The sequence below is a fragment of the Artibeus jamaicensis genome, unplaced genomic scaffold (genome assembly GCF_021234435.1).
Source record: "Artibeus jamaicensis isolate MK-2021 breed Jamaican fruit bat unplaced genomic scaffold, CSHL_Jam_final contig_354, whole genome shotgun sequence".
NCBI lineage: Eukaryota > Metazoa > Chordata > Mammalia > Chiroptera > Phyllostomidae > Artibeus > Artibeus jamaicensis.
The window spans coordinates 2,213,170-2,223,658 of NW_026521803.1; the positions used below are offsets into that span (position 1 = coordinate 2,213,170).

At 39.5% G+C, this 10,489-nt stretch overlaps 1 pseudogene; it reads right to left on the bottom strand.

Annotated features, from left to right (window-relative positions):
• Window positions 1–1,942: 1,942 nt before the first annotated feature.
• On the bottom strand, window positions 1,943–2,127 carry LOC119034753 (uncharacterized; annotated as a pseudogene).
• Window positions 2,128–10,489: the final 8,362 nt, after the last annotated feature.

A 10,489-nucleotide genomic window follows, 5' to 3' on the forward strand; every position in this document is an offset into this window, starting at 1 on the left:
ATCAATCATAAAAAATAAAATAAAAAATATAAAGCAATTATGTTAGCACAAATATCATACTTTTGTTAAAAATAACTATTTTCCAAAACCAGAAGTTTTAGTGAGAATGGTGGCATTGTTTTATGTTTTAAAATTTTTCTTTAATATCTGGATTAATATGAAAATAGCTAAATTTTCATATCTGCTATAATATATTATTTTGATTGAAGTATTTCAAGAAAATCAAATTTCAGACAGGCACTTAGAAAAGGAAGGAGTATATTAATAGCCTTGTCACAGAATTTTGGACATTCTTCTTTGGTAAACTCTCTAAGTGATATATGTGGAATCTGAAGTGACATCATATACTTCTCACACTTGGTTCCATTATCATACATTGGCTTACATCTCCAACTTATCATTTTATAATATGCACTGGCCATTTGCAAAGTATTGTTTCACTGGATTATACAGATCTTGTAAGCACTGGCATATTTCATTATACAATACAAAAATCTCATTCATTAGTACAATTAATATTATAATAGTTAAAATCTTTAAGGGTTAGAAAGCAGAAATACTTACAGTGGAAAAGATGACCTTTTTGTTATTTTATTTTCACTCGAAAGCTTGACTTTCATCATTGTCGAAAATAAGTTTAGTTGAAGTGTTTTTCCTTGAAGTGGTAAGTTCTTCGACTTATTTTTGAGAAAATGTCTGCCAAACTCCCAAGTCTGAGTAACTGGCTTGTTTCTCAGTCAATTTTACCCCATAAAACAAACCGGCTGTTTTGGCAGGCATTTTCTCAGCTCAAACTCACCAACCACACAGGTGCTTTTCCTCAAGACAACCACCATATGCTAGTATGCAGTGGAAATTTTATTTACATACTTTCAATTTCACCATCAAAATATCAAAAGACTAGTCAAGGGTCAAGATCTTATAAGATCAGTAATTTTTATTGCTTCACCAGGGCACTCTCAGTGCAACAGACATGTCTTTTTTTTACTGCCAATGCATCGTGTTGGTGAACATAATGACTTTCGGAGGAGTCTTGTCCCACTACCTGGATTAGTTCTAAAGGGTCAGCAGTTTTACCCACCATTTATCCGGCAGTTTTACCTTTAGTGCATATATCAACACTGTGAAATGATAAATAACATCTCAGTTTTATTAAAATAGTATGACTTTAAAGTTCTTAGAGAGACCTCTTGCAGTCTGTGGGCTATACTTTGAGAATAACTGTCCTAAGCAATTAGAAGTAGGTCACTGACTGTGCAAGGCACCTCCAGGTAGAATCACAACTTTAGAAGAGACATTGGGAGATCATTCAGTAAAATTTTATACTGTATCGTCTCACAGTTTCAACTGGTTCAGTGTTCTCTGCACTATACGGTTTCCATAGTACAATCCTGTGGGTGAGTATTTGCAACTTGCTCTTTTTTATTTTTGATGAATCCTATGCTATATGCAGATGAAATTTCTCAGCCAAAAATTTTGTCCCATCACCTTTTATTCCATTTTCAGTAGACATGAGGTCAGTTCACTTACTCTGCATAGGATTCCTAGTTGTAAATGTATGTAAAATCAGTGCTTCCTGCCATCTCAACTTGTTTAATCATAACGTAATACTCACAGGTTTGCTTTTACAACCATTTCCATCCCCTTTAAGACCCAAAGTCTTTTACATGACCCTTTTTATGTATATCTGTTCTCTTCTGATCTTTCCTTTCATCATTAGCTTTGCTAGCCTGAGATGTACCACAGCCTTCCTCCAGCCCCTTATCTGCATTCTCTGACTTAGGTATGCTTACCTTCCAAATGCCTTTATTTGCGGAAAGTTTCTGAATGCCACCGTCAGAGGTTTTTATTAACACAGAGTCGTGAGTGTGGGTGTAACACTAGAATTCTGGCATACAAGGGAAAGGAGACAGCCCATGTACTAGAGCAGCCTTGCCTAGGGAGCTTTCTCCTGCAGTAATGGAAATCCTTCATACCTGAGCTGTCCCATAGAGTAGCCACTAGCCCCATGTAGCTCCTGTGTCCTTGAAATGTGGCTACTGAGACTGAGAAACTGCATTTTTCAATTAGCAATAATCGTGCCTCGGATAAACCCCATTGGCTACAATACTGCCACTACGCAAAGATGAGAAACTGCATTTTTAAATTTTAGTGTTGAGTAATTTAAATTTAAATAGCCATATGTGTGCAGTGGTTACCATATTGGGCAGCAAAGTAATAAACCTTACTTGTAATATCTAATTTAATTAGAGAATTAAATGAGCTCATTTTAACAATGCCCACGTGTAGACATTACTGCTGCCCAATTGCACAGGGTTCCTCCTCCTTCCTGAGCACAGAGACATGTCCCTCCCAGCTCTCTGGCAGCTGGGCAGGATCATGGGACTAGTTTGGGCCTCGATACTTTCCTTTTGTCTTGATGTGGTGATGGGAGTGTTTCACAGTAGAGCCCTGGTGATTCTGAGCCCTGAATGACCGGAGCAGAGCTCCCCTCTCCATGAGAACCACAATGGACATGTAATGTGAGAAAGACATAAACTTTTACATGTTAAGCCACAGGGAAATTTAGGGTTTCTTTGTTACTGCAACATAACCTAGACTGTCCTGACAAGAGTCAACATCAGAATCACCTGAGCAAAGTTTCAAATTCACATACCTGGGTCAATCCCAGCTTGAGATTTGGACACTTGTATTTGTGGTTAAAAACAAAGCAAAACAAAATAAAAGACCGCTCCAGGTGATATGGGTACACACTCACCTGGTTAAGCATCAGTGCTGAAAGTATCATTGTTGTTACTACAGATACTACAGAAATGAGGCTTAAAAATATGCAGGTAAATTTTGCAAAGTCACTTGGCTACTAAGTGAGAGCCATGTAATTTGAACTTGCTCTCTCCTATGCTATGCTTGTTTTTCCTCTTGTTATAAGTCATGGGGATGGTGGGAGAGATATACCCTGGCTTCCACATTACATTTGTTAATATTTTATCCTTATTATAGTACTTTTACAAACATCAATTGGTTTCACAGAAGCCTGTTTAATCCAAAATATAGTTTTGAGAGTTGTATATACTATGGAATAAGCTGGGGACTGAACTTCTATTGGTAAGTATTGTTTCAGTGGATAAATGTATTTCAACGTTGAATAACATATATAAAATGACTTTTTAAAGTAAAAAAATCATTTGCATTAGATATTAGTTATGAAAAGTAGAAATGCACTCATTGAATGCTACTTGATTTGCAAAGAATGTTATTGGTAACAGTACTGTACTGACCATGTAGTGCCTGCCTTAAAATGTCATTATTCCCCTTTAAAAGTGATGAGTCTTAGATGTTGGTTATTTCATTTATGCAGCAAATACCAGTAGAGCATCTGTTATATGCCAGGCACTATGATATGCACCGAGTACCGAGTGATGAATAAAACAATGTGCTATTCCTATGAAGCTTACAGTTTAATGGGAGATAGAAACATTAAGCAAATACACACTTTTTACATCAACAAATACATATTTCTGTAATTAAAAATTATATCAATTTCCTCAAAATTAATACATAAATTTAATGTAATACAATTTATAATCCCAACTTTTTGGGGTGAGTGAGATGATTCTGTAATATCCTGCAATTAGTTTCAACACTGTGAAATGATATATCACATCTCAGTTTTGTTAAAATAGTATGACTATTTTACTATAAAATAGTATGATAGTGTTTATATGGAAGAATAAAAGACCAATGCTAGCCAGGAGAAGAAGTGCTGGTGGGAAGAAAGTTACTTTAGGTGTCAGTGTGAGTTGTTGAACAGCCAACACTGAGATAGAGTTAGCAGCACCTGATGTTAATTTGGGGCAGGGAAGAGGATGGGGAATGTCTGGGAAGAAAGGAAACAGGGTTGGGCAGGGAAAACCTCCAGCCCCTGGTTAGATCCACACATGGTAAAAGACAGGCAGGAAGAGCCTCTGACTGCCATGCAGATGTGGCCAAGTCCTGGCCAACCCAGCGGAGGGCTCGGAATGAAAGTTTTGACACTGGAGGTGCACCATGCCAGGTAGAAATGGCCAGGTCTTAGCACTTCTGCTGAGTCAAGCAGCAGCTAGGGCTGCCCGGCTCCAACACTACTGCTGTTAGCTGGCTGTGCCCCTCACAGCTGGCTGGAAGGTGTTCCCCACAGAGATCTGAGAGTGTCCCTGGCGGCTGCAGCACACCAGGTGTCAGCACGTGCAGTAAAGTCACTGCCTTCAGAACAAGATGGAGCTGGAGTAAGAACGCAAAAAACATCGGTGCGATAGAATAAGGAGCAAAAAACGACATTGATAAATAAGAATTAGTACATGAAAAAAGTTTAATTCAATGGGAGAAATGGTCTAGTTAATAAATGAAGCTGACATAAATGACCGTCTTTCTGAAAGAAAATAAAAGTCAGCCTCCAACTTAGGAACAGGCAACAATTTATTCCAGATGTACAAAAGACTTAACTATAAATAATAAAGTAATTAAAGTATTACAAGAAATTCTATGAAATTCAAACTATACAACCCAGTAGCAACAAAGACATTATTCAAGGCTGAAAACCAAGAAGCTATTTTTTAAAAACACTAGAATATTTAAGACCTTTGTTGAAAAGAGATACCTACCATAAAGTCACTAGACCAATGATAGATTAAGACAATCATCTTTAATTCAGATAAGAGAACCGAGTTGCACTTTATGTGGTGCAACCATAAAGTGAAGTTGATTTCTATTTTGTGCTTTTTAGCCAAGTTATATACCTACTAGTTACATTTTCCATGAGAGTTCAGCGAAGAGATATATACTTAGGCATAAATTCTACCACCTGAAACTCTTAGGTGATGCATAAGGAGAGCCAGGTTGACTTTTTCTACTTTTTGACTCTGTCGAACAAATAAAAGCTGTGAAAATCTGACCCTCCTTGCACTATAAGTCGCTCCTTCCACCACAGGCATAGATTGCTGTGTGACTCTTTTATGTAAATGTACGATTTTTGCCTTGTATCCCTGTAGAATATAATGAAGGCTTCTGGATGCCTCCTAGAAGAATCCCATAGCCCTTTGGGAAAATCTTTATTCATCCTGGAAGGTGTGATCATTTCCTAGAATCAGGGACACACGAAAGAGTTTGCATTTCAGTAAATGAAGTCTGGAAAGGTAGACCAGACCTCAGGAAAATCAGAAAAGGAACTCCATTTTTTTTTTTTAGGTTTTCTTCCCTTGACTATAGATTTCAATGATGTAGATATCTTTGAAGTGACCCGTGTTTGGTAGATACTAAAGTGGGCTCATTTAATAGACCAGAGAAGTTCTGGAGGAAGCCATCAACTGAACATACGTAAACTGGATTTCTAAGATTTTCTAGAACATTTCAGTGTCAAGGGTCTCTGTAGCTCCTTCCGAGTTGTTTTCACAAAACTTTGGTAACCATCACAGCCCTCTTTCTAATAATGGGCCAGAATGAATAGTCCCAGAATGCAGCGACAGTATATAAATTCTAGTTTTAACTATCTTTGTTTCCTGAGACAATGCATTCATAAACTTTCTATTTCTGTGGAAAGTAGAGTTACTTTCATTTGTCCTCAGTTTGGTTCTTTAAACTTCAAGAGATGCCTCCAACCCTAGGATGACAATATTTAATGAATAGTTTAGAGGTCTTCCTGATCTATATAAATTGTACCTATATGTGAATTCTAAGATCATCAATATGTATTCGAAATAAAGTTGTTTGAAAATATTCATGGGAATAAATCATATTAGTATCAAAGCTACTCTGCCATCAATGTGTAACAATAATTTTTATTAGATTTTTCTTCCTCTAAAATTTGAAAGAGAAATAAATCTTATTCATATCTATAATGATTACAATGACAATAAAATGGTAATTTCAATATTTATATGAATACATGAATATTCCTGTATCACTCACATGATTGATGAATAGTACCATCTGTTGAGGCTAAAAGAATGTAAGGCCTAAAGGCACAATTACATTTTTAATTCTAATTTCATTCTAGGAGTTTTAACTTATATTACAAGGATCTATCTGATTTTAATTTGATATTTCATAGGTTGTTTTGAGAGAGTTTTAAAACCCATGGAATGTTGTGTAATGTTGAAGGCCCCCCCTTCAGGGGCCTGCGGCTCTGAAGCAGATCCACCTCTGATCTAGGCTCTGCCATTTAATAAACAATTCACTTGACTTGTGCAAATCACTTCACCTCTCTGAACCTTAAGATTCCTTGGGTTTGAAGAGAGGGCTTAGGTGAGGGCTAAGGGAGATAGTGCAGGTAAAGCCTGTGTACTGTGCATAGCATAGAGCAGGTTTTCTTCTCAGTAACACTTGTCCTAGGTCTACCACTGGCTGTGTGATGTTGGGCTGCTCATGTACTGTAAGGACCTCAAGGTTTCCTAGCATGATTTAGAGTTAAAGGATTAGGTAAAATTTAAAATCCTTTTCAACACTGCATTTTATATTCTTATACCTGACATGGAAATTCATTACCATAGCCATGTACTCAACCTTTAAGTTTCTTTTTTATTAAAAATTTTATGGCCAACACCCCCCCTTCATCTCCATGCACCAAGAAGAATAAGTCCTTCCTCTCTGCAACCCCAAATACTTGTCTCCAATATCAAAACTCCTTAGGACAAGAACGAGCTTCTTTCTCATCTCATTGGAACCACTATACACAGTGCCTAGTGCACAGCAAGTGCTAAATAAATGTTTGAATGGATGGACACAGAGGTAGATAGATGGACACAAGATCTGTCTGGAAAAATTCGTCATTGTTAATATAATGAGAGCAGTTTGTGTGATATCAATGTCACCTAGCAGCCAAGGAGAGTGGACTGGAATGCACATGTGTGAACAATGATCACTGTACTAGTCAGTAGGGGTGGTAGATGCTGTATATTTTGTGGCTGTTGCATTAAAAATCACTGCATCAAATTTTGCATTAAGCTTGAGCATTCCTCCATGGTAACTATTCATATGATTCAGAAGGCCGCAGCTATGTGCAACTAGTGATTGGCAGCTTCATACATCATGACAACACCCCGCCCATTTGTGCATCTCATCTTGTGCCGAGTTTTTTGGCATAACATGAATTCACCCAGGTAACTCAGCACCCCCTACAGCACAGATGTGGCACCCTGTGACTCCTGGCTTTTGCCAAATCTAAAATCACCTTTGAAAGGGAAGAGATTTCAGACCATCAAGGAGATTCAGGAAAATACGATGGGACAGCTGTTGGTGATTAGGAAAACTGTGTGAAGTCCCAAAGTGCCTACTTTGAAGGGGACTGAGGCATCCTTGTCCTCTGTACAATGTTCTTGTATCTTACATCTTCAGTAAATGCCTCTACTTTTCATAGTGTATGGCTGAATACTTTCTGGACAGACTTCGTATTTGTTTCCCATAGCTATCCTACACAGACTAGGTGACAACAGAAATGTAGAGTTGTGCAGTTCTGGAGCCTAGAAGTCTAAAATTAAGGTGTTGGCAGGACCATGCTCCCTCTGAAATCTATAGCAAAGAATCTTCCAGCTTTTGGGTGGTGTTCTGGCAATCTGTGGCGTTTCTTGGCTGTAGCATTTCAATCTCTGTCTTGTATGGGGTTCTTCCCTTGTGTGTTGGTGTCTCTGTGCCTCTTGTCTTCTGATAAGGACAGCAACCCACCCTACTCTAGTACTAATTTAACCTAACTGATGACATCTTCGACTGTGCTGATCTTGGTTGTAGGTCTTTAGATATCATGACTTGGAATATTTCTTTCCAGCCCCTTCTTGCCTGTAAGGTCTCTTTTGAGAAATCTGCTGACAGTCTGATGAGGACTCCTTTGTAGGTGATTGTCCCCTTAGCTCTTGCTGCTTCTAGGATTCTCTCCTTCATTTTAATTTTGGCTAATGTAATTATGATATGCCTTGGTGTGTTTCTTCTTGAGTCCAACTTTTTTGGTACTCTCTGGGCTTCTTGGATTTCTTGGAAGTCTATTTCCTTTGCCAGATTGGGGAAATTTTCTTTTATTATTTGTTCAAATAGTTTTTCCACTGGTGGTTGTGTCTTTCCCCCTTCTGGTACCCCTATAATTCGGATATTGGAGCGTTTAAAGATGTCCTGGAGGTTCTTAAGACTCTCCTCATTTCTTTGAATTCTTGCTCCTTGACTCTTTTCTGTTTGGCCATTATTTGCTTCCTTCTGTTCCACTCCATTGATTTGAGTCCCAGTTTCCTTTTCATCTCTATGGGTTTCCTGTGGAATTCCATTCATTTCCCTTAATTTAGCCTTCATATGTTTCTCTAATTTGTGGCTATAATCAACCAGATCTGTGAGGAAGCTGATGACCAGTGTTTTAAACTGTGCGTCTGAGAGTTTTGCTATTTCTTCGTCGCTTAGATTTATCTCTGGGGCTTTGAGGTCTTCCTGCGACATTTTTGGTCTGTTCTGGCCCTTTAAATGTGAGAAACTGCGCCTTGGACTCCCAGGTCGCTGGGTTGTGACGCTGTATGTGGGGGCGTGGTCAGAGCGGGGAAATGGCGGCGCCCTCTATCGCCGCCGCAGCAGGTCCAATCGCCCATTCCCTCGCTCGCGGGCAATTAGGCAACCACAGTCAACTCGCTGCACCGCCTCCCCACTGTCTCCTCAGCCGTCGCTCACCTGGTGGGTTGCTCGGTCGCTCACTAGGTCCAATCCTGGGTTTGGAACCCGTGCGTCTGGATTCGCGCGTCTGGATTTCGAGCCCGGGTCCGACCGAGCCCTCCTTGGCAACTCCTCACCAGACGCCGGTTTCGCCCCTTACCGGTCGGGCTGAAGAATTTGTTGTTAGCGGACTTCCGAAAAGTTCAGTTTTCCGTGTTCTGGTTGTGTTTTCTGAGGCTAATATTTAGTTGCCATAAACCGAAGTCCCTAATTTCTAAGTAAGATAATATTCATCAGTACTGGAGACTAGGACTTCAATACAAGTTTCGGGCAGACATAATTCAATCTACAGCAGATGTTCATAGAGCAAAGAGCTTAATCCCCTTCAAAATTTTTTTCTCTGAAGCCCACATAAAACTCAATATATTTAAAGTCTTTTGGTAAGTAAAGATGAAAAACCGAGAGAAAGTGGAATGAAGTAGAAGTTAGAATCCTTAACCTTAAAGAGCATAATTAGGGAGAAAGAAAGTAAAAAATCTAACCATAGATTACCCCAGGGGTATGGATCTCTATTCCAGTCTCCTAGGGAATGAGCTAGCTGCTCCCCAAGTTGGAGGCCTCGAGGCATGCTTTCCATCGGTCCCATGAACTCAGTCCTTCCGTTACAGGTCTTGGTTCTTTCAAAGTTCCCTGCACTTCATCGGATGTGACTCAAGTTATAGGCAATACAAAGAAAATGGAATGGGTGGTCTCTAGCACTTCCTACTTCCAATATAAGTACTATATATATACATGATCACTCTAAAATATAAATTTGCCCTTGTTTTTAACTTGCTACTTTATTTTATACCCAATAGAAACTATGCTATTGAATTTTTTTCTTCTTGAAAACCTTCCCCTTAAACTATAGACAGAAACACGAATGTAATTTTGTTCATTTTGTTCAGTTTACCCTTGATCTTTATATCTATTCATAATCTAGGTCAAAATAAAATAGGAAAATGTGTAATGCAAGGGAAAGAAACAAAAACATACACAGAAGGTGATTGAGGTAAAACTCTCAAGGCGCCTGCCTACCTTACAGTAACGTCTTTTATAATAATAGTGCAAAGAGCTTCTAGGCTTGAAGCCTTATGGTAATTCTGTGTTAGCACTTTAGAGTATCAAAAAGATGGACTGATGTTGTGGACCGCTCCGCCGGGTTTCAGGAATTGTAACTACCTCCTATGGCTAGGGATGAGTGAGTGACCTCCGGAATACGAGCCACAGGTGACAAAGCTTGTCTCTGGTAGCAAATGCTGCCTCGGTTTCCTCCCTGCCCCCAAAGCATGGTCGGAAGTCCTTGGTGGGTAAGTCTCCTCACATCAGGGAGCAACCTAAGCCAGACTCAACCACTTGGGAGGTCATCATGGAAGCACTTGGGGGGCTGCAACAAAGAGTGAGAAATGGACCCATGCCCCCCAGCTATGTGACATAGCCCGAGTCCCCATGTCCTCTGGGAGAGGTGCTTCCCTTTAAGCCTGAATACCTGATGGGGAGGGGTGCAGCTCCTTGCCTTGCCAGAGTGGACCTGGGGGTGGGGGGGATTAAATCTGGCATCACAAAGAATTCCTGAAAAACCTGTGAAATCTGCTCTGCTAAGAGTGCTTTCATTCATATGATAAGGATTGGAGCAGGAAATCTTAAGTTTCTGCAAAACTTCCTTCCTGACAGACTGAGTCAGACTAAGCCCTCAGATTTCTTTGAAATATTATCTACTGTTTGATTTTTGCTGCCCTGTATCCCTGTGTATTACAACCTAATAAAAGCCTGTAGAGGAAGAAGCTCAAGGCCT